The sequence below is a fragment of the Boleophthalmus pectinirostris genome, unplaced genomic scaffold, assembly GCF_026225935.1.
Source record: "Boleophthalmus pectinirostris isolate CB_2022bp ecotype Guang Dong unplaced genomic scaffold, ASM2622593v1 HiC_scaffold_12, whole genome shotgun sequence".
Classification (NCBI taxonomy): Eukaryota; Metazoa; Chordata; class Actinopteri; order Gobiiformes; family Gobiidae; genus Boleophthalmus; species Boleophthalmus pectinirostris.
Genome location: NW_026571018.1, coordinates 20,725,485 through 20,747,032, shown reverse-complemented (window position 1 = coordinate 20,747,032; position 21,548 = coordinate 20,725,485). Strand labels below are relative to the sequence as shown.

The window sequence follows — 21,548 nt, the reverse complement described above, 5'->3', positions numbered from 1 at the left end:
AGTTCCAGTTCGATCATTTGATGATAACTTTTCTTTTTTTGTCCTTAGCCAGGTTTGCCTAGTGATTTGAGGATATTCTTGAGAGTCTTATTCTTAAGCAGATATACACTACATCCTATTGTCTATCAATAAAAAATTGAATTGGCTCATATTTATGCTGCATATTTTTGTATTAATAAACACAAACTGAAAAATATCTTCTTATACAGAAGCACTTCAAAACTATATCCAAAACCATCTCAAGGGGCATTCCAATAAAATAAATAAATAAACCAGGTCCACTGAACATAACTTTATTTCAACACACAACCACAATACACGACATGGTATAATGCATACAGTGCAGCAATCCAGTTTTCCCTGTGATCCAGATTGTCTCCGAAAGTTACATGATGTTGCTTTAAATGTCCGTCCTTTGATGGTCGTGTAGTATCCCCTGTGTCCGTCTTGACTTGCTCAAACAAACACCAATAAAACGGTAATAACCGGGAAAACTACAGCTCTGACGTCAGTGCGTTGCAGTTCCACGTTTGAGCACAATCCCAACGAAATCCCACTGCAGTTTTTTTTTTCTCCATCACATGGCGACCTCTTCTTATTGAGTTACGCGTCGCCTCTCCTTGTCATGACAACCGGCTGCGCACTGAAATATTGGTCTCTCGTTGCCTTATATCGCCGCGTGAGTGGATGAGAGAGACGCACTGAGAGAGACGGAGGAGGAAGGGGCTTGTCGCTCCTCCAGACTGCAATCATATCACTGATTCTGAACATTAAAAGCCGTTTTTTTTTTTTTTTTTTTTTCAAAAACATGCGGCTGTAACGGAACATATATCATCTGGAGCTCTAATTCTCTCCAAGTGAGGGAGAGACGCTTTGAAGACGAGCTACATTCAAAATCGGACTGGACATCAGATTTTTGCATCTTGAGTAAGCTGTTCGCCTTTTTAAACCCCCAAAACCGCTCCGTTTTAAGAGCGATACCGTGGATTATTATTCCCGTCATGAACAAATGAGGGAAGGGGGACGCGTGCTTGCGTTAGTCTTGACGCTATAGCGTTTTATTCCCACTGATTTTTTTTCTTCTCTTCCTCGGTTTGAGGTCAACGTTAAAACAAGTGAGTGAAATATCAGCACAGAGCAGGGTGTTGTCAGAGAGAGGGATGACAAGAGGAGGCAGGGGCGGCGGGGGGGCCGTTTGAGGTGTGCTTTTTTGGGGGGAAAAGCCGGATAAAGACGAGGGAAGGTGTACGGCTACTACCGATACACCAGCGACGTCTCCTGAGAAATAATCGCTGGAAGAAATGGCCTAGTTACGAGCCAAAACCGGTGACCACAGAGAGGATAAGAATCGGATGGACCGGGCATCAGCACCACCATCATCGTCATCCCCATAATCCCGGTGTCTTTTATAAAGGTAAGCCTGCTGTTAACCACCTCCACCTTGGTCGTTTTTGGTGTGTGTGTTGCGCAATCAGACACATTGCGCACATCTTTGACGCACTGTCACTATTGGGAGAATGAGGTTTTAATGTAAATCCTCGCGCAGCTCGGTTGCCATAGCACAGCTTTTTTCCCTCCTCCTTTCTGATAAAGAGGAGCCTTCGATTGGCCTTGCCTGTTGATGAGCTGTCACTTAACATGGGGCGTTCAATAAGGTGCTGCTAATGAGCCCTGGATTCGTGTGTTTTAATTGGAACCTGCACATTATATGGCTTGGCTGCTTCTAACAATGTCTCCCCTAAAGTCTTTGAGAGCAGATATTGATTACTGTATTCATGTTTGGTGATTGCCTGACTTCTCAATTATGCTGCACTGATAATCTCCAGTGCAGGCCCCAACTCCAGAAGATGTCCTCTCTGATGGACACAGCATTGCGTTGGCTACACACACAGAGACACACACAGACACACACACACACACACACACACACACACACACACACACACACATAAAGATGCAGATAGTGAATTAAATGATCCAGGGGAGACGACGCCATTAATATTCAGCACTGGTTGGGCAGCTCTCAGTTAATGGTAGACAACAGGACCTCTGTTCTGACAGGTCAGTGATGAAAAATGGTATGTTTTCATTTTTAGGAAATAAATGAATTTCTATGCCATGGATACAGCGCCCATAGCCACGCAAGAGTGACATTTAGAAATCCATCAGGAAAAGTAATAACATGCTTTTGTAGACTTTTGCTGAATCTGCCCATTGCTTGGTGTTGTTGGTGCACTGTGATCTGGATTTGTGGTACACTGCTTTATGTGGCTATGTGGGCAGTGACAGACATGGAGGAAACAAGAGCAGGATACAGGCATGTGGTCAATTGATTTGTTTCAAAGTAAAGTATATTGTGACAATATTGACCAAAGCATAAAAGAGAAGGATTTAAAGTCAATTCTCTTTTAATTAGAAAACCAGTCTCTCAAAAAAATGCCCATCAACAGTTCAATAACGTATAGGCCAAGGGATCACTTTATCTCTAAATACAGAATACTCAGTGCACCTCGATCAATGGTGCAGCTGTATGGCTTAAATAACAGCCCTTTAATGAAAGAGGTGATGGAAGGCGAATATGCAAGAAACTACAAGACCCAAATACCAAAGGATCTGCTGGTGACTTTGCACTTAAAAGGCAATATCAGTGCTGAAGCCTTTCTGTTGCTATAAGGGTCTTTGTGGGGACCCCAGTGTCCAGAGCTCATTAATAGCATCCATATTTTCAAACAAGAAGCTTATCTGAAGTATAATTTCCTGTTAAAGCAAGGGTTGAACTGTTAAGATTCTTCCATTGGCTGGTTGTTATAGAGGTATACTAAAAAGCACACATGGATTGCAAGTTATATATATTTTTATTATATCTATATTTTCCACTTTGCCACATTGTATATTGTAATTACTAATGGGCTAGCAGTGAGACACTAACAATCACATCATAGCCAACATAACTGTACTTTTCTTGTTTATATTTTGCATCTTCTTTCAATAAAACAAAGCAATTCCCTGCACTACAAAATGAGGGGTGTAAAGGTCTTAAAATTGCATATTTGTAGACAGTGTGTCCTGAGGGTTACCTTAAAGTCCGCTCAGAGTCCTTGCATTTGTGACAGTTTTCAAAGGGACACCCCTCGACTCTCAGATCAGGAACATTTGTCACCATGTCATACGTGTGAGTGGGAGCAGCTGGATGTCTGCCATTAGCTTATCCATAGTGTCACTGCTTTGGGAACATGCGAGTGACTGGATATAAGTACATACTATATATATTTGTATCTATGTGACATTATGCATCAGACTTTCACATTTTATTTGTCTAAAATTGTAAAATAAGACATACTAATGGTTAATTTAAGTCAGCTTTTATGTTCCTATGCTCTATTAATTATAACCACGTCCAAGGAGACCATAATTTTGCAGATGATTTTCATTAGTTTGCTGATATCTGAATCCAGGATATTTGTATGAATATTTTATCACACTTTACTGATGAAGAAATGATTGATGATGATTTTTTGTAGTACTTGGTGTATGCATTTTGTGTGGTTGTTTTTAATTGTATGATTCATTTTGGTATTCATTACCGCTTTATGGTTATTATGTCACTGTCAGTAAGTTTGAAATAATATTTTATTCTGAGTTTTTCTGTTGCCATATATCACCCTCAAATGTTACAGTGTGACAGAAAAAATTGGAAAGCCCAATAGTGAGATGGTACTTGGTTAGAACACTTTGAGAACTACTTTATAGTTGTTGTTTTGATTGCAGGTCAGTTTTTGAATTATTGGACTAAGCATTCACTGGTGAATTGGAAATATTTTAACCTTAGTCATTATTGCACAATAGAAGCAGTTTCTCATTACCTACATTTGACTCATCCTTCAAAGCTGTTCGAGCAACTTTTTGGAGAATTTGTCTATTGTGCATGTCTAATATTGACAGAGCCTTTCACCATCTAAATTAATCAATTAACTGAAAGGAAAATTGCCAAATCATTATTTTCAGCCCTAATACAAACTCCACACAGCAACCCGCATGGCTTGAGAATCAAATTTCTTTCATGTAAAGCAAGATTACAAGACCACAGAGCCACCATGTCCCATATATTATTGGATAAGTGTGTCTTGCAGCTGTGTGAAACCAAGACAATAGAAAAGCTCTTGACAAATATAGCAAAAAGTAGCAGAATCCTCTTGCTGTTGCTATCTATATCTCCATACATTTTGTCACCTTCTGTCCAGGCGAGTATCTCATATAACACCTATCTTCCCCATCTGTTGGAGCAGAGTGCATGCTGTAGCAGGTTTTCTTGGTGTCTGCGGACCATCATTTCTACGCAGAGATGTCGTGAGGGAGAGAATCTCGAGGTTAAAACGACCCAGCTCTTAGTCACGTTTGGATCGAGGAGAGTAAAGCAGGAGGAGAGCTTGACCTGGCCCATTATCTGTCTGTGAAGCTTTGGAGATGGAAGAAGAACTAAATGCCATGGTAACCGTATTGTGTAACAACTTTTGAAGAATATCATGTCATCCATGAGACCATGTAACTGCCATTTTGTGTCAAACATTAAGCATAACTCACCAAACAACGCTGACATTCTTGGAAAATTTTGTTTTGTAAGCAAGCTTGCGAAAACCCCATTAAAAGTTGAGACTTTCTTATATAGCTGGATGCTTCAGTTCACCAGATATCCTCCATTAGCGAGTGAGTTTTTTTTTTTTTTTTTTCTTCTTTTTTTTGGTGATATTATGGGAGCTCTGACCGAAGCCATCATTAAAACATGCGGCGTAGTCTTTTAAAGGATTCTTTCAAGCCGTGCTAGTGAGTCATGGAGTACACTAATTATAAGTCGCCATGCACGCGTTAGCCTAGCTGCATTTTTTTTTTTTTTCAAAGGTGTGGGCAGTTTTGAAAGAAATGGCTGCTCAGAGTGAATGTACGGAAGGCCATTAAGGAGTGACACAACACTGGCCCTGGCTATAATTCTGGGAAGTCATTGGAAATCTTTAGCACATTAGCATTGTATCAGTAAACATCAGGACTGTCTTTTCACTGGATAAGTTCATTTAGTGGTTTTTGAACCCAGCTTAAGGGCTTGGAATTTATCAGATTTCTGACATTTTACCCCATATAAATTTTGTAAATCTTGGTCATGACTTGATTTGGTCATTTTTCTGATACTGTACTGAAAATATTGGGTAGATAAATATTAGCAATCATAGTTATATTTTTGCATTTTATATAAAAAAAAGATTAATGGAAAAATTGCAGCGTCTCATGGAGGTACAGGTACATTGCAATTAAATCAAATATGTGTTTGGTAAATTCTTTCATTTGAATCTAAATTCACTTTTGGGATCACAAAACTTCAGTTTTTATGAGAGAAAAAAATATAATAATAACAATGGTATATAACTGTTATTGAACTTTTTGATGCCATATTTTTCTCACATTGTCTGTTTTATCAGCGTTAATTAATTGATAACTGTGAGAGAAGAAAGGGAGAGAATAGAGAAGTTTTGATTACTGAACAGTACTACTACAGCCAACCATAGACCACAAGGTTGTAAGACACAAAGTGGTACTACAGGAATTATTTATATTGCTGACATATGCTGAGCTCTGCAGTGTCCAAACACAGTCTGAATATAATTGGCAATAGAAACAATACTACCTGGCAGTAACAATATGATGCGTTCATTGAACACTTGTTAAAATGTTTTCTGTCAGTTGAATGAGGTACACTGACAAATTATTTAAACCAGCACTGGCCATCTCTGGTTAAACATTGTCAACAACTTAATTGTGTTTAATGGACTTCAAAAATGTCCAACTGGCATTTCATCAGTTTGGAATACAAAGCCCTCATCTGATTACTGATTGGCTTGAGAGTGAGAAACCCCCACTCCACTGGTGTCTTTTTCACTTCATTTCTCGAGCACTGCCCAGATCTTTCCACACAAATAGAATTTTGCTGTGGACGAAATGTAGCATCCGCAATATTCTTTGTCCATTCCAGCTCCATCCCACACCAATCTGCTCCTATCGGTCAGTGACAGTGTTACTTGTTCATTAAAAATGATGGCAGCTCAAACAGCTTCCGAATGCCGGACCTACTGTATTTTATGAAGGGTATTACTTTGAGTTTGAAGGCTGTAAAACTTAATGGTTATCAGCAGAGTAAAGGTGGACCACAGGTTTATAGGTGGCAGCAGCTGGTTGGCTGCAGAACATAGACCGAACTGTGTAACTGACCAGCATGATGGAAGTCGCTTAAATTAGCAAAATTTAAAAAGTTAACCTGTCACTTTGTATTTTATATAAATGTGTTTTTTTAATATATATTTTAAAATGTTGTACATGTTAGTTTTCCCAATTTTTGTTTTGTCTTATTCATGCATCAAATTGATCCTAGGACTCCTGAAAAAAATAGAATAAAACAACAGAAGAAGGAAGGGCTGTGCAGTTACTTGAATTGTAATGAAGATCGAGATTCAGTCATGTCTAATAGTCAATGATCAGCTTGGGTCATTTTAACTGAAAAATCCTCAGTCAGTAAAAGCATGTGGTTTGGACCAGAATCAGATTTTGGAAAAAGACATTAGAGTTTTTCTTGTTGTTAATGGCAATGATTAAAAGTTGGTTGTAAGCAAAATGTATTGGAAAAACGAACCAGATCAGTATCGATCAAATCTTCTTTTATTTCTCTATTAAGAATGAGATGCTTTTTTATTTATAGAAACAATATATTTGTGTCCTGATTTGTCTCACTTTTTGTACATCCAGAATTTTGCAGATTTATTCATAAAATTTTAATATAATGCTGATTTATACCTGGCATGCTGTGACCAAGAAAAGTCACATCAGTAACTACTATAATGAGTAGGCTGTATCTCTAGTTGTTTTGCAGTGTTTTTAGATCTAGGCAAAATATAGCACTCAAGTGACAGTGGAGGAGAAGCTGCAGTGACATGGAGAAGTGAGAATGAGCCTGTCACATTATCAGAGCCTCGTAATTGCCTTGTTTTGATCTGATGGCTGATAGCTGATTGGACCGATGAGGAGATGGAGGTGATACTGATCGGAAGATAGACTGCAGAGAAACACAGGGACACACCTCAACAAGTGTGTTTTCCTTGTATAGTAATAAATGGCTTAGATATTCTGTCATTCTGTCTGTTAGGCTTCCTATATAGTGGTGTTGTCACAATACTACAATTTTCAACCACATTGTGTTAGTAAGAAAAATGCTTGATATTTTATTCAGCTTTCAATATCACAAGATAACGTTACTTTCAAATATTAAACAAAATATTGGCAGTTTTATTAATATTATCAATTGGTCTTATATTAGTTCTGATATGAATAAGTCAAAACCACTCTTTCAGTATAGATCAAATGTTTTCTTCTTCTTTTTCAGTATTAGTTTTGATTTTTGTTTGACAAACCTAGTACATGGTATCAAACTGTTTTATTTATTTGAAAGAATAATCAATTAAACAATGAAGTCTTGTTTGGCTATAAACTTTGGTGAGTAATCAATGAATGGGCTGCAATATTAAGCAAATCTATTTCTTTCAAATCTTTTGTTGTTCATATTTCACCTTCTCAAATGTCACTGCTCCAGGATTGGTTAAATGCGCAATGTGAACAGAACTTGATTAAAAAAAATATATTACAAAACTTATCTGAACAGTTGTAATTAGATTTATTTTCTACCTCAAATAGTTTCCATTTGCTATCTCAGTAAATAACGCAGTTTTCCTTGCTTTTTTGTCCTTTTGTCAAAAGGTGTGCAAAGTTTGTCAGGGCCTATTATAAGAAGCCAGTGTGTGAATGTATAATGCATGACACACACAGCAGTGAATGAAGCATATGAATTTGTAAAACCAGATTTGTACTGCCGCAATAAAGAATTTAGCAAGTGGTGACAGATGTGTTGTCTGTGGAAAAGAAAAATATCAAGTTAGCTCTACAAAGTGTGTGTATTTGGGACCTCTTGTGTTGTTGTGTGCAGTCGTTGTGTTTGACTAATAATAAGTTAGAGGAATCCCACAGAAGGTGAGATAGGCCATTATAATTCAGCTGCTGTTTGTGTGCTGGTGGCATGTGTTGACTTGCGTGGCAAAGTAAACTGCGTGTATTTACTGCTATGAATGATTATCCCGAGTCAATAGACCCCCAAAATGAGATAGCTGGTTGGCCATGTGATTTCTTCTCCATAGCTGGAATAGGTTATATCCTCTTTGATTTGTTTGAGCGTGTGCATCATTTTCATCTTGATGTTTTGTACTTGTGTTATCTGAACAGTGGTGGATGGAATACTCAATTTTGTTACTTAAGTTAAAAAAGAAGTAAAAAGTTACTAAAATAAAACTATGGAAATGAACAATTGAAAAAAATCTTAAGTAAAAGTATTAAGTACCTGTTTAAAAATGTATGTCAAGAGTAAAAAGTAAAAGTATTTAAGTGTTGTTAATTTATTAAAATGTAGTGATATTAATTAAAAATGACACACATTTTGGTTAACAGTAGCAATACAAATCAGTTCTGAATTTTTCTAATGGTTTTTGTGTATTTATTTTGCTGAAAGCCAAAGCTTGAATTCCAATCCTTTAGTCAGGATGTTACCACAAACATGGCCAAAATAACCCCTCAAATAATATGAAAAGTACTTTTCAGTACTGTTAAAAAATGCAGTGGAGTAAGTAATGTGCCTAAGAATTCATGTACAGTACTTTACAAATTGCACTTTATTACCTTCCATCTCTGTATCTGAATTTGTGTTTCATACTGTATCTAATTTGTGAAAATGTAGCTCTGGTTGTATGAGGCTGGTATGTTTATTTTAATAAAAAGCTTTTCATAAAAGGGCCAAAAGACAATGCCATTATTTTTTACCTTAAAGGTCCTATATTACACATTGTTGACTCTTGTGACCTTTAAGTAATGCTGTAATGTTGTTACCTCATCAGAAACCTATACAGAGTTGTGTTTTGTTTCATTCACACAGATTTTAGTCACTTATTACTAAGTCATTTCTAAGTCATAACTCATAACTTATTATTAGTTTGTCTACATCTCCAAAACTCAAAATGCTCCTTTCCACCTTGTGATGTCACGTTTTAAGTTAACAGCTACCTTTTCCTTTAGTTCAGTGGTTACTGGCAATTCCAAGGCTGAAATTATCCAAATGATTCTAGTGAAGGAGTATGAAGTGTAAAAACAGAGTGGGACACTTCTTGTATTACCACATGTCATCTCAAGGTGGAACAGCAGGGTTTGTGTGTTAAACATGTGTGAATGAAAGAAAACACAAGTCCAGGTATGTTTGTGATGAGGAAACAACATTATAACATAGATCAGAAAACAGAGTAATATGGTCCTTTTAAGAGAGCAAAATCTGAATGAATATATAATTATGCAATTGTATTATTTAATTTGTATAAAATGGTATGCATACATTTCTTCATTCATCTTCTGCTATTTGGTATTGCAGGTAATTATTGCTATCAGAGTTAACTCAGAGAAACTAGAATCTACAAAAAGCTACAAGCTACACATTCTTTTGCTAATAGCAATGTAGAGTTACCAGTTCCTCGAATTAATCCCCAATTGAACAGGCATGTAATTTCCCGCAACGCATAATGAGTAGCATTCAAGCCTGCATGCCTTGTTCGTTGCTGTGCACATACCTGTTTGAGTATAATGATGATATAATTTGTAGTTCTTTTTTGTTCAGACCTAAATTATTCATATTGTCAAAGAAACCATTTTGGTTTTACCCTGCCAAATCTTAAAGATCTTATATTACATAAAATATACTATTATGATCTTTAATCATGTTATAATGTTGTTACTTCCTCAAAAACATACACGGAGTTGTGTTTTGTTTCATTCACACAGGTAATCCTGCATTATTATTCTGTCTATATCTTCAAAGCTCAAAATGCTCTGTTCCACTTTGTGATGTCATGTCAAAAAGCATTTTCTGTATTGCCGCATGACATCACAAGGTGGAACAAAATGTTTTCTGTTTGAGAGAAGAACTCATAAATACTAAAAATGCTGGGTTTATGTGTTAAACATGTGAATGAAACTAAACAAAATGGCATGTTTTTGGCATTATAACATAGATAAGAAAAGATCAGCCCTTTAATGTACCTGCATGATTTTAGTTTGTCTTTTAAGGCAAAATTGATTTTCACAAATTAGATACACTATGGGTTGAGATCAAGCACACTGCTAAATTATTAACATTAAACATATCCATTGAATATTGTGGAAGTCCAACAAGTCCATTTTATCACCCTATCTAACCTCATGGCTCAAGGCACCCTCAGATTGCAATTAGAGTTTTCTGACCTTGTTGGAAACTAAAGGCACCATTACTATATTTTTGTAATGCAGCAAAAGTTATTAAAGCAGAATGGATTTTTGTCTTGGAGCTGAGCTGATTTTAATGTTGTATGACTCTTCTTCTCATCCAAACAAGTATACAAAAGCCCAAGTGCACAGTTGTTTTGTTATTCTCGGGATCCCTGTCGATACTGCTGCGTTTTACATATAGAGTGAATTTGGTTAGTTTATTCTGGGAGAAAAGAGGGTCGTGTATTGCCATAGAGAGGATAAAAAACACCATGCAGGTTATCCAAGCTTCTGAAAACATTTAAATTATTCATTTATTTAGCTACTCCACAGTGTATTACCACAGCAGTCTGGAGTGGGAATACAGTGGTGACAAGGACGCAAACCAAACTGAATAAACTGAACAGTGTTTAGGATCCTTAAGGTTACCACATAGTCTCCTTTAAGTGGGATAAGGATTCAGACTGACACAGCCAGACAGTAATATGTTGATGTAATCGTATCAAAAATAACTTGGAGCATCTGCAGTCCAACGGCTAAAATTAATCACATTCTACTTTCCACTTCCTCTCACAATATTTTCAACTCAGTGGAGCCGGCTCATTGTACCTCTTAAGCCTGTCATGCATGATATACTCTGTGTTGGACAATTAAACATTTTACTTCACTATAAAAGATAGCAGGGACGTGCAGGGTTTTGGTGGATGCATTTTGTGAAAATGTTCTGTTTGGTGTGGATTTTATTCGACCTGACACTTGCTCTACTCTGATGCAATACTCTTACGGTTTCTGTTATAAAGGTGTAATGTAACTTTTGTGTTGGGCATATTACACGTCCCTTTTCTATGGAGATATTATTGTAATGTTCCATAGTATAGCATTAAGCCTACCCATCTTACTTTTTTGATTAAAAAAATTACCTTGAAAAACAAGCATTTTACCTGTGAGTGCAGTCACATCTCCACAGATCTGACTTGTACTCAGCCTGGTGGCATTGCCATGGAGCTGCAGTAGATATATTTAATGCCATACTGTGGAACATTACAGGCCAAGTAATAACATAGTGGAGGAAAGCAGATGGTGGACCCTCCACCAGAAAATGTATACAGCACACCTTTTAATGGTTTATGATACGTTATACAATACACATAGTTTGTAATGAAATTCTACATGTTTTTTTTTTTTTTTTTACCCACACAGAAGAGAAAAAGAATACTTCCAAAACCACCTCCTTGTATTCTTATTTACTGTATTGTCACAAATAAACAAACACTTGACCACACAAAGCCTGTTATTCTGACATTTTAGCTTTAATGATTCACCCAGTTTAGCAAATACATTAAACTGTACACTGCCTGCCACCTCTTGTCTCATCTGCAGATAACAAGTTCCATTAATAGAACACAGTTTCCACTTCTGACTCGTTTCATCTTAAATCCCACCTCATCCCACTCTGCTCTGCCTGCAGCTGCCTCCCTCCTCTCCCCATCACGACTGTTACTGCTCCGTCACCCGTATATGCCTTCTTCAGCCCCATTCACACTCACATGATCTTATATAATAACCAGGCAGGTGCGATTGACATTAGTCTATCTGCCAGTGGCTCTGTAGGTGCTCCCAATATTGCCCCTCAGGTGGTACAGCCATCCAAATGTAATGGAGAGTGGTGTTACTGGAGCCAAAATACATCTAGAAGAGCTGTTCATTACTGTCACCAGGTTGGATGTTTTTGTTGTCTTTTTCAGGTTGATTGGTTTGCTTGTGTGTTATATAATATTGAGCATTTTTAAGTTGATTTTTGTGCCATGTTTCTTTGAGTATATGAAACAACTTTCTTTCTCAGTACTGAAAAAGAAAATCACTTTAAAGAAGAAAATTTGACCTATTTTGAACAGAAATTATTTTGACCTACCAGAAGTGAAACAGCATATATTAAAAAAGAAACCACAATATTTGTCCAAATTACTTTTTTTTTTCTTTTTAAATTAATTGCGTATCAAAATTGGTATCAAGTATCACAATACAACAAGACAATAAGCAAAGACATTTGACACATCAACCCAAACCACCGCTGCCCAACTCACATAGCAATAATAATATAATTTCCCTCAGCACCTATAAACTATGGATTCATTATCATCTATTTCCAGTAGATTTGTATCACATTTATTTTGTTACTTTTTATTTATTCAATGTTGCTCATTTAACATCAGCAATTTTAAGTTCATATTTGAGTACATTTTGTCATTGCAGATGGTCAAATCAGTAAAACTAAGGTCATTGATAGAAGTCCTTTCTTTAATGGTGCCATCTGTTGCACAGCTCCAAATATAGCTTATGAAATAAAATTCTAATTTATTTACCTTTTTATTTTATTATCTCATCCATTAGCTGTAATAAAATACCATTTGGTCCTGTAATAATGGGTGTTTTCTTAATGTTTGACAAATCTCTTGTCCTTAACTGCCTTTACATCTAGAGACTGTCTCAATAATCTCTTGTGTGATTTGATGACTACATATCAAGTAGGGCTGCAAGATTATTCACAATCAAATTGACATTACAATTTCAATGATCGCAATTAGCAAATCGCGAAGGTTGCAATTTTTGAAGAGCCATAATTTACTGCACAAACAACAAAATATCCTTGTCTTATTCTGTATAAAAAATGCTAATATTGTAGTTCTGATCTGTACACGTTTTGAAATGTGATTCTTGTATTTGTTTGTCAGCTCATATTTCAATTTTTCAGTTAATTCTTGTAGATATATAAAAGACTTATAAAAAGATAAATCACTAATCTTTCAGCCATAATATTTAGGCATTTATCTGTCTGTAATTCCACAAAAAATGTATTCACAATTACTGTCACAATAGATTATTGTGAGACAGGCACCTGTCACCAATTGTGACAGCCTAAAATTGTCACAATAGTTATCTTTAATATGATTATACTGAGACCTGAATAATCAAAACCATCCAAATAATCTTGACATTCCTATTTGCAATTGGCTTTGTCTGCACCCATCTTTGAACAAGAGCTTTAAGAAAGACATGAGCTATAACTTGACATTCAGCAAACCACTTAACCATGGAAGTCATCCTTTCTGCCTGCACCTGCCTCTATTTTAGCTCTGCTCGCTACCTCTGCACCTCTCCCTATGCTCTCTCTCCCACTTTTCCTTTTGACCTCACACGTTGCTGCATTTCACCTACTTTTCACCACTTTATGTTGTCCACAAGTCTTTCAGACCATATTTTCTAGCATAAAAATCTAGCTACTACGCTTCAATACCTGGCAGATGACAACAAGCTGTAATGAATTGGTTAACCTTGCACAGTGTGAGTCTAATAGTCACTACACGCCCTTTTCCAGAAGCATGATAGCAAATTTTATTACCTGTCTGGAGATTAATGGCACACTTAGCAAGTTCTTCAGTGGGCCATCTTTAAAACAAGATTGGCCAAGATGACGTCAAAGCTGGAGGATATTTTGGTGCTCGTGCCTTTGGTGTCGTCACAACTGAGTGCTCACATTTTGAAGTAGGCTGCAGCGCTGTCAGGCCCATGGCTACATCCAGTGTATCCTGTCTGCCCCAGTGCATCCTGAAGTCCTCGGGCTCTCCTCCCTCGCCCTAGATGTGGAGCAGAGCAGAGGAAAGGTGTTCCAGTTTCACCCGGGGGTCTTATGTGTAATGTGAAGGTCTCTAGAGCATTAGGGGCTTAAAGGGGCATTATGGTGGAATGGGAGACTATAACTTAAAACAGCAGTTGGATTTGATAGTCTGAAATTTAAATTGTTGTTGTGTGTCTGAAATTCCTGACATTTTAATTTTATTTTTTAATTGGAAGTTATTTGGTTCTTTTTCGGTTTAATTACATGGACTTTAGTCCTTAAAGAGAGGGTATTATGCTAAATCAATTTTCTGAGCTTTCTTGTTATAACATTCTCTCATCAAAAACATGCCTGAAGATGTCGTCCATGCATGTTTCCATAATTACAGCGATCTCTCCCGGGCCCTATACAAAACCCTCCTTATGGTTAGCTGTCCAATCTGTCCAGTTCTCAGCCCACAAGCCTATGTCATCCATGCTCCCACACAGCAGTTCTCCATAAATATACAAAAACATCATACAAAATTGTACACAACAATTTGACAATCCTGGTGTGCTGTGCAGTAGTTTCATTAATGGATGCACATTGGTTGTGATAGCGCTCTGAAGGGGGAGTGAGCGGAAACAGAGAGCATCAAAATCAAAAGTGACACTTATGAAACATGTTAATACATTGTTTTAGGGAAATATAATGTTTTCACGATGATAAAAGGTAACACGGTGAGCTAAATATGTAATATATGTCTTAGCAAACCTGTTCCAAAGTTATTACCTTAACCAAAATACCTGCTCCTAAACCTAATCCTGACCCTAACCTTTACCTGTATTGTATTTAAATTAAAATAAACATAAACATAGCTAACATAAACTGTGAGAAACCAGTGCAAAGTGGCAAATAGTTGATAGTCATTGTACAAAAACTCCAGATTGATTGAATGCTTGTTTGAATTGAAAATTACATTTTTAGTCATAGCCACACAAAATACAGTGCCTTTATAAGATACTGACACAATTATGCGATCTGTATGCCAACTTCCATAAACAGACTTCACTACTGGACTGAGCTTTCTCGCATTAGCCTATAAGCTGGGGGCCATGCAGCTGTCAGTGTTCTCTCAAGCCCTGCATTACCATCAGACACCTATACACGCCAATGCACAAATGTAGCTATCTCGTCACCTCCATTGTCACTAATTAGTCCGGCACCAGATACTGTGTACACAACAGCGTGACACATTTTAGCACTCCCAGTTAGCAAACAAACCAGATCTGGCTAACTGTAAAATTGCTACTGGCGCTAGTGGTTATCTGGCTTTCAATCTGGCTTGGGCTGTTGATGCTGGTCCACTGGAGGGAAGCCCATAAATCACAATTTCACCTGTCCTGCGGTTTGGTCCGATCCAAGATAAAAGTGTGGCCATGCGATCTACAGGTGTGAACGCGACAGAGCAGTGTTTACCACCAGCCACATATTGATTTCCTGGTCTTCTGTTGACACTGATGGAAACCCTTTGTCTGCTATCAGCTTGTAGTGCTGCTCCCTGAATGATCACCACAGCTACTGTGATCAACTGCTTCATGTATGTGTGAAGAAGTTGGTAAAGGTTGCAGTAAGGATTTCTTTTAGAAGGAAGAGTTTTTGAGCTGTAAGTTATAAATAATAGCACAGTTCAACGGTAAATACTGATGTGCAATTAAGCCTTATCAAATTGTAATGTTATCGAGATCTTATTGTTACGTTTTTTCTTATCATGAGGTCTATAGGTAATCCTGTGGCAATAAAAGTGTGCTTCAGATTTCAGACATTAGATGAATAAATTTGATTTTTTATTTCTTTTTTAATTTTTGTCTTAAGCTTGTCCTGTTTATGTGAATGAAAGATAAAAAGAGAAACATGATTAATCAGTAGGAGGATTGATTAATTATTTTGTCTTTTTGCCATATGGGTTAAGGCCTCCCATGAAAATGAGATTCAAATCTCAGTGGGATTTTTCTATTTAAAGGTCCCATATTAGGCTATTTTCTGATCTATGTTATAATGTTGTTTCCTTATCAAAAACATAACTGGAGTTGTGTTTTGTTTCATTCACACAAGCCCTGCATATTTAGGCTGAGTTCTTCTTTCAAACAGAAAACACTTGCACTGTTCTACATTGTGACGGCATGTGATAATACAGGAAGTGCTCTACTGTGTTTTTAAACTCCTTACACCTTCACTCGAATCATTTGTCAGCCCTGGAATTCCCTATCTCTGCTTAAAGGTTAAAAAAGATAAAACTACTGCTTCATGAAATCACAACGTGGAACAGAGCATTCTGAGCTTTGGAGATATAGACAGACTAATAATAAAGGATTACTCAAACATGTGTGAATGAAACAAAAACACAACTTCAGGTATGCTTTTAAGGAAACAACATTATAACATGGCTTAAAACTCACAAGAGTCAATATAAGACTTACAAGGAATAAATACATATTGGCCAACCATAAGATAAACATAAGTGTTTTAAGATAATCTGCAATTTAATTACATATTAGCATCTTTCTGTGATGTTGCTGAATTCCTTTTAGCTTTACAAATGAAGAGACTCAGAGCTATACTATTTCTATGGAGTAAGCTCATCTTTGGAATAATGCAGAAAATCGCTCCATGCCTCCACTACACTCTAAAATGAACAAAAAGACAGTGCTTTGGTGTGGCATGTGTTGATTAATGCATGTTTTTATAAACTGAGGGAGCACTGAGAGACAAGGGCACAAGCACAGATGAACCTGCCAATCAAAGTCACAAAATGAATAACAAAAAGCGCAAAATAAAAGCAGCACATTTGTGAGAAGTGCAACACGGTTCTTGTAACAGTTTGATTTTCTGGACTTTTCGAGGCTAATTTACAGTCTTCATATTTTAACTGAAAGAGAAATATATTCATAATGTCCAATAAATGTTATATCTTGTTAACGGTAGTTCCAAAAACAAAGTAAAGTGATCCAAAGCAATAATGAATTGTCCAAACTTCTAGAGCTTCTACCTAAGTAGATAAACTAGACAAATTTTATTGATCCACAAGGGAAATTATTTGGACACAGTAGCTCACATATCGCATTCGCAAGAGTACAAATATAAAAGGTAATAATAAAATCAAAATAAGTAAAGGTGTTATATAAATGTACAAGTAAAATATAGAAATATAGTAATACAAATATATCTCAGCTATCTATGTGTCTAAAATAAAAACAAAAAATACCAAAAAAAGTGAAATGTAAAAAGGTAAACTTGTTGATTTTTACACTGTCTATCTCACCTCAGATGGCACATACGCAATCCCATCTGTTCCATTTCCCCTCCACATTTTTGCCCTTGTCCCACTGGCTTCATTACCTGTGAAACCTAAATATTTTTGGGGCTTAACTATTACGTTTAATTGAAAGACACATTTTAAATCAAACTGGCAGCTAGTGATTGTTTCTCTCCGCTGAACTAATTTACTGAAAATAGTGACCCTAAATTAATTACGATAGAACTTTATTTGGGTTGACTTGTTGGGACTCGGAACAGATAAATTAAACATGATGTTAATTGACAAGAATGGGCTGAAAATGGTCTATCAGGAGCACTTTAGGATTTCACTGTCAGCCAGTTCACATATGCTCCGCTCTCATTACCATACAGTAGGCACTAAACTGTCAGAGGCCATAACGACTCTGCTAAATAGATTGTGATATCTAGATTTTTACAACCCTTTACCATCTTTGCCTTTGCTTCCTGTGTGTCTTTGTGCGGTCCAGACTCCAGACAGGAAACTATAGGCATTAGTGCGATGGCATCAGTGTTCGAGTGTGAGCAGAACCTGACCCTTTGGCTAAAGCTAAATACGCACTGACAAGGCTAATCTCCAACTTAAGAGTCCCTTATCTGTTAGCTCCTCACTTTAGCACAGAAATAGTAGTCCTTTTTCCTATATCATTGGCTTTTCTGGGCGTAAGGTGTAAGTTTAAGTTTACTTTTTAACATAGTTCCTCTGAATGGTCGTTTATAATGCTGAAAAAACATGTTAAATTATCAATTTCAGGTGCACTATGTACATTTTCTGAAGGAGAGTACGCCTGTTTGTCTCCATGGAGATGTTATTGCTTTGCCTGAATTAAGAATACATGTTTTTCAAGGTGTTTTTGAGCAATTAAAGCCCCTGAAAGTTAATGAACGCAAGATAGAGTTCCATGCAATACTGTTAACATTCAAGGCAAAACAATCAGAAAAACTGCATTTTAGTAGTAATTTAATGCTGATGAGTGCAGATTACTGAATCAATTATAATTACTTAATTTAATGTTTAATATTTAGTGTAGAGTGCAATGAGTTGACCAAACAATAAATTAGCTTGGCCTCATCCCCATCCTTGTAATGGTAATAACACAGTGCAAATATAGCTGCTCAATGTTGCTAGTTACATTCTTCTCCAAGAAAAAGCCAAATCCCATTGATTTTTGGATGCCGGTTTTGTCAAAAAGCCTTGATTTCTAAGCGCCTTGTCAGCCACAGATGTTGACTAGCCGTGGAAAGCAGCTTGTCATCTCAAGTAGTGCATGTAGTTGGAGTGCTCATTGTGGAACTAAAGCAGTACCAAATCCCAGGACTGAGGCAGTCCTCCAAGTTTTCCACCAACCACTTAGACTTTTCTGTTCAAACATATAGCCATAAAGACAGAGAGGCCATTACTTCTCAGACAACATGGACACGACTATCTATTACATACAATCCAATAGAAAAGTATCAGCTTCAGTGATTTGTGTGTCAATCTCCTTTATTTTATGTGTGTGAATATATGCGCTAGGTGCCATTGCGACGCACGGTTGGTTGACATGAACAGATGTTAGGGATGTAGGAGGACTACCGTTTGGAAATCAGAAGTGAGAGGTTGAGAACAGACCAATTTGTGCACGCTGAGGACACGGGGCTCACATGCAACCTGCTGACGCCTCATTTGATTTTATGCTAGCGCTGGAACGTCAACACTTGTTGGTGCAGGGAGGCGTGAGTTACAAAGGCGAGCTGACAGGATACACCTATGAGATGAGCAGGGAGAATGAGCCATCTGTATGTGATATGTGCCCACTGACCTTGAGCCTGTACTACTGTGTGCAGTCACATTTGTTAACATGTAACTGTGTGGAAAATGATTGTAGGGTTATAAAGCATGAACACGCATTTCATATGATTTGAGTCTGAATAAACCTATGTCTGTGATGTCAAGAAAACATGGAGGGGCAGCCAGTAGAAGTAAGTGATATAGACACTCTAGAAAACACGCTGATTGAAGGAAGTAGAAATTAACTATAATAAGTTTAACTATGATGAAATTAGTAAGCTAAAATTGCAATGTTATGGCCCTTCTGATTGCGATACATACATATAATCCATATAAAAAACTAAAAAATTTTTAAAAACCTGTCTGGCCAAGATTTCATTTCACAATGATGCTTTAATCTCGTATTGTAAGTAACATAAATCTTTCAGCTTTTTGCACACTCACTTTATTTTTGACAAAGTCCTTGCCTCCCTTTCAGCTCTCACCTGCTTTCTATAATACGCAAAGCCGTCACAAAATGGAGTCAGTCAGGATCTTTTAATGAAGTGTTTTTTTTAGACAGCTTGCTCTGATTTGCCCTCACAGACCACAATATCCATCTCACATCACTAAGTTGCAGTGACGTGCCATGGCTTCTTTAGCCTGTATTCTGTGCCAGTGCAGTATATGGATAGCACGCTGCCTTTGAGGGTGCTGGGATGAGGTGGCATTCACCCAACAGTTAGCTCCACATAAAGCCTTTATCACACCTAAACGGCTCCGTCTCCCAAAGCCAGGGACAGATAAGCACTGGCCATTCATCTGTAATGATGTGGAAGCAGGAAGCGGCTGAACTCGGAGCGGAGTGGGAAGGCTAACTCTGACACAGGCCTTGAAAAGAAGTGTAGAGCCATGGGATTCTGCTTGTTCAGCTCATATAAAGCTATTGGAACATGTATATTATGCTGGGTAATTGTATAGACTTTTCAGCCAGAGAGGTGTGACACTGAACATATACGTATATATTATAGCATATCAGATTCAACATATAATCAGCTCTCTTTGTTGACAAAATAGTACTGATTCAAATATTTTTTGTTACTGACCAAACCTGAACTGAGGATTTAGTGGTGAAGTATAACAAAATTAAATTGAGAAGTGCCAGAGAACTGACCAATTTTCTTCAAAATAAAAAACTTAATTACTTATGAGTAAACAACTCAAAAAACATGTTGATTGTGAATTGCTCAATAAAGTCTAAATGGGCGGCATGAATTGTTTTTCAAGACATTTTCAATAAATCAAAATATTAATCAAATGAACAATGATTTGGGGAATTGGGTACACCGTTTAAGATGCAAATAATACATATCTAAAAATGCTGCAAAAAGAACTGATTTTAAAAAAGTGTCAAAATAACAAAAAACAAAGAGCATATGTCATAAATTATATTTCTAACTACTTACTATTATTACATAACAAGGGTATAACTGATATTACAGCACTCTTATGGGTAATAGTCCTTTCACATTTGTCTTATACATTTTAAGATATGTTTTTAGTTAGTTAAGTTTTTACAGCCACTACTCTTGAATTGATATAATATTGTCTGATTATTGTTACCAACAAATACTGAAATATTCCTTTTTGTCAATATCGCCCACCTGTAGTTTTTATTTGTTTAGATGAACCTTTTTGTTTGTTTGCAGGAATTGTGTCTTTGGAGCCGTAGTAAAATGTAGTCACAATAAGAGACATTTTGGGAGGAATGCACAATATGCTTTGTCCTCACACAGCACAATGGAGTCCTTGTTTAATTGCTCTTTTGTCAGCTACCGTCTGCCAGAAACCCATTACATCATACATCAGGTCTGAATCCTTTGGCAATGACTGTTTAATTCAGGTGCACTGTAGAGAAAACAACATCCCCAGAAACCTCACTACAGCAAAAGCAATGTGCTGCAATAGATTTTTCTCACTTTTGCTTTGACCGTTTGTGTTGACTCTATCGACTGATGTAACACTCTCCCATAGACATCATGATAATACGTTTGACTGCTTCCTGTGTTCCCAGAGTAAATATGAGGTCATTAAAGAAGCTGTATCAAATTTGCAGGAGATGCCTGTGGCGATGCCCTGGTTCATAGATGATGTAAAGTGTTTGGCACACACACAAAAAAATATGTTTTTAAACTGGTGTGCTATTTTTTATTTTTATTATTATTATTTTTTTTATAAAATGTTCTTGTTCCAGATGACTACTGTCTGTGTTTAGTTCTTGAATTAAAAGTGTATTTTGTTTTTTTGTCTTTGTGCTTCTAATAATACTGTATGGAGATATAACATTGTTCGTTTGTACCCCTGTCTTCATTTAGGATCAGGACAAGGCTTTTATTTCTTTAAAGCAAATTGTTTACTATCTAGGATTTTATGATTGGGGTGAGTGCATTTGTGAGTGTATTCTTAATTTTGGCTTATTATTCTGTAAGTGTCAGGAAA

The 21,548-nt window shown here is 36.9% G+C and overlaps 1 protein-coding gene across 1 annotated transcript in view; it reads left to right on the top strand.

Moving 5' to 3' along the window:
- The first annotated feature begins 1,251 nt into the window (after window positions 1-1,251).
- nlgn2b (neuroligin 2b) overlaps window positions 1,252-21,548 on the top strand; it is a 62,094-nt gene continuing 41,797 nt past the window's right edge. Inside the window, 1 exon segment of the mRNA XM_020930200.2 lies at window positions 1,252-1,414. The gene's annotated coding sequence lies outside the window, so the exon portion shown is untranslated.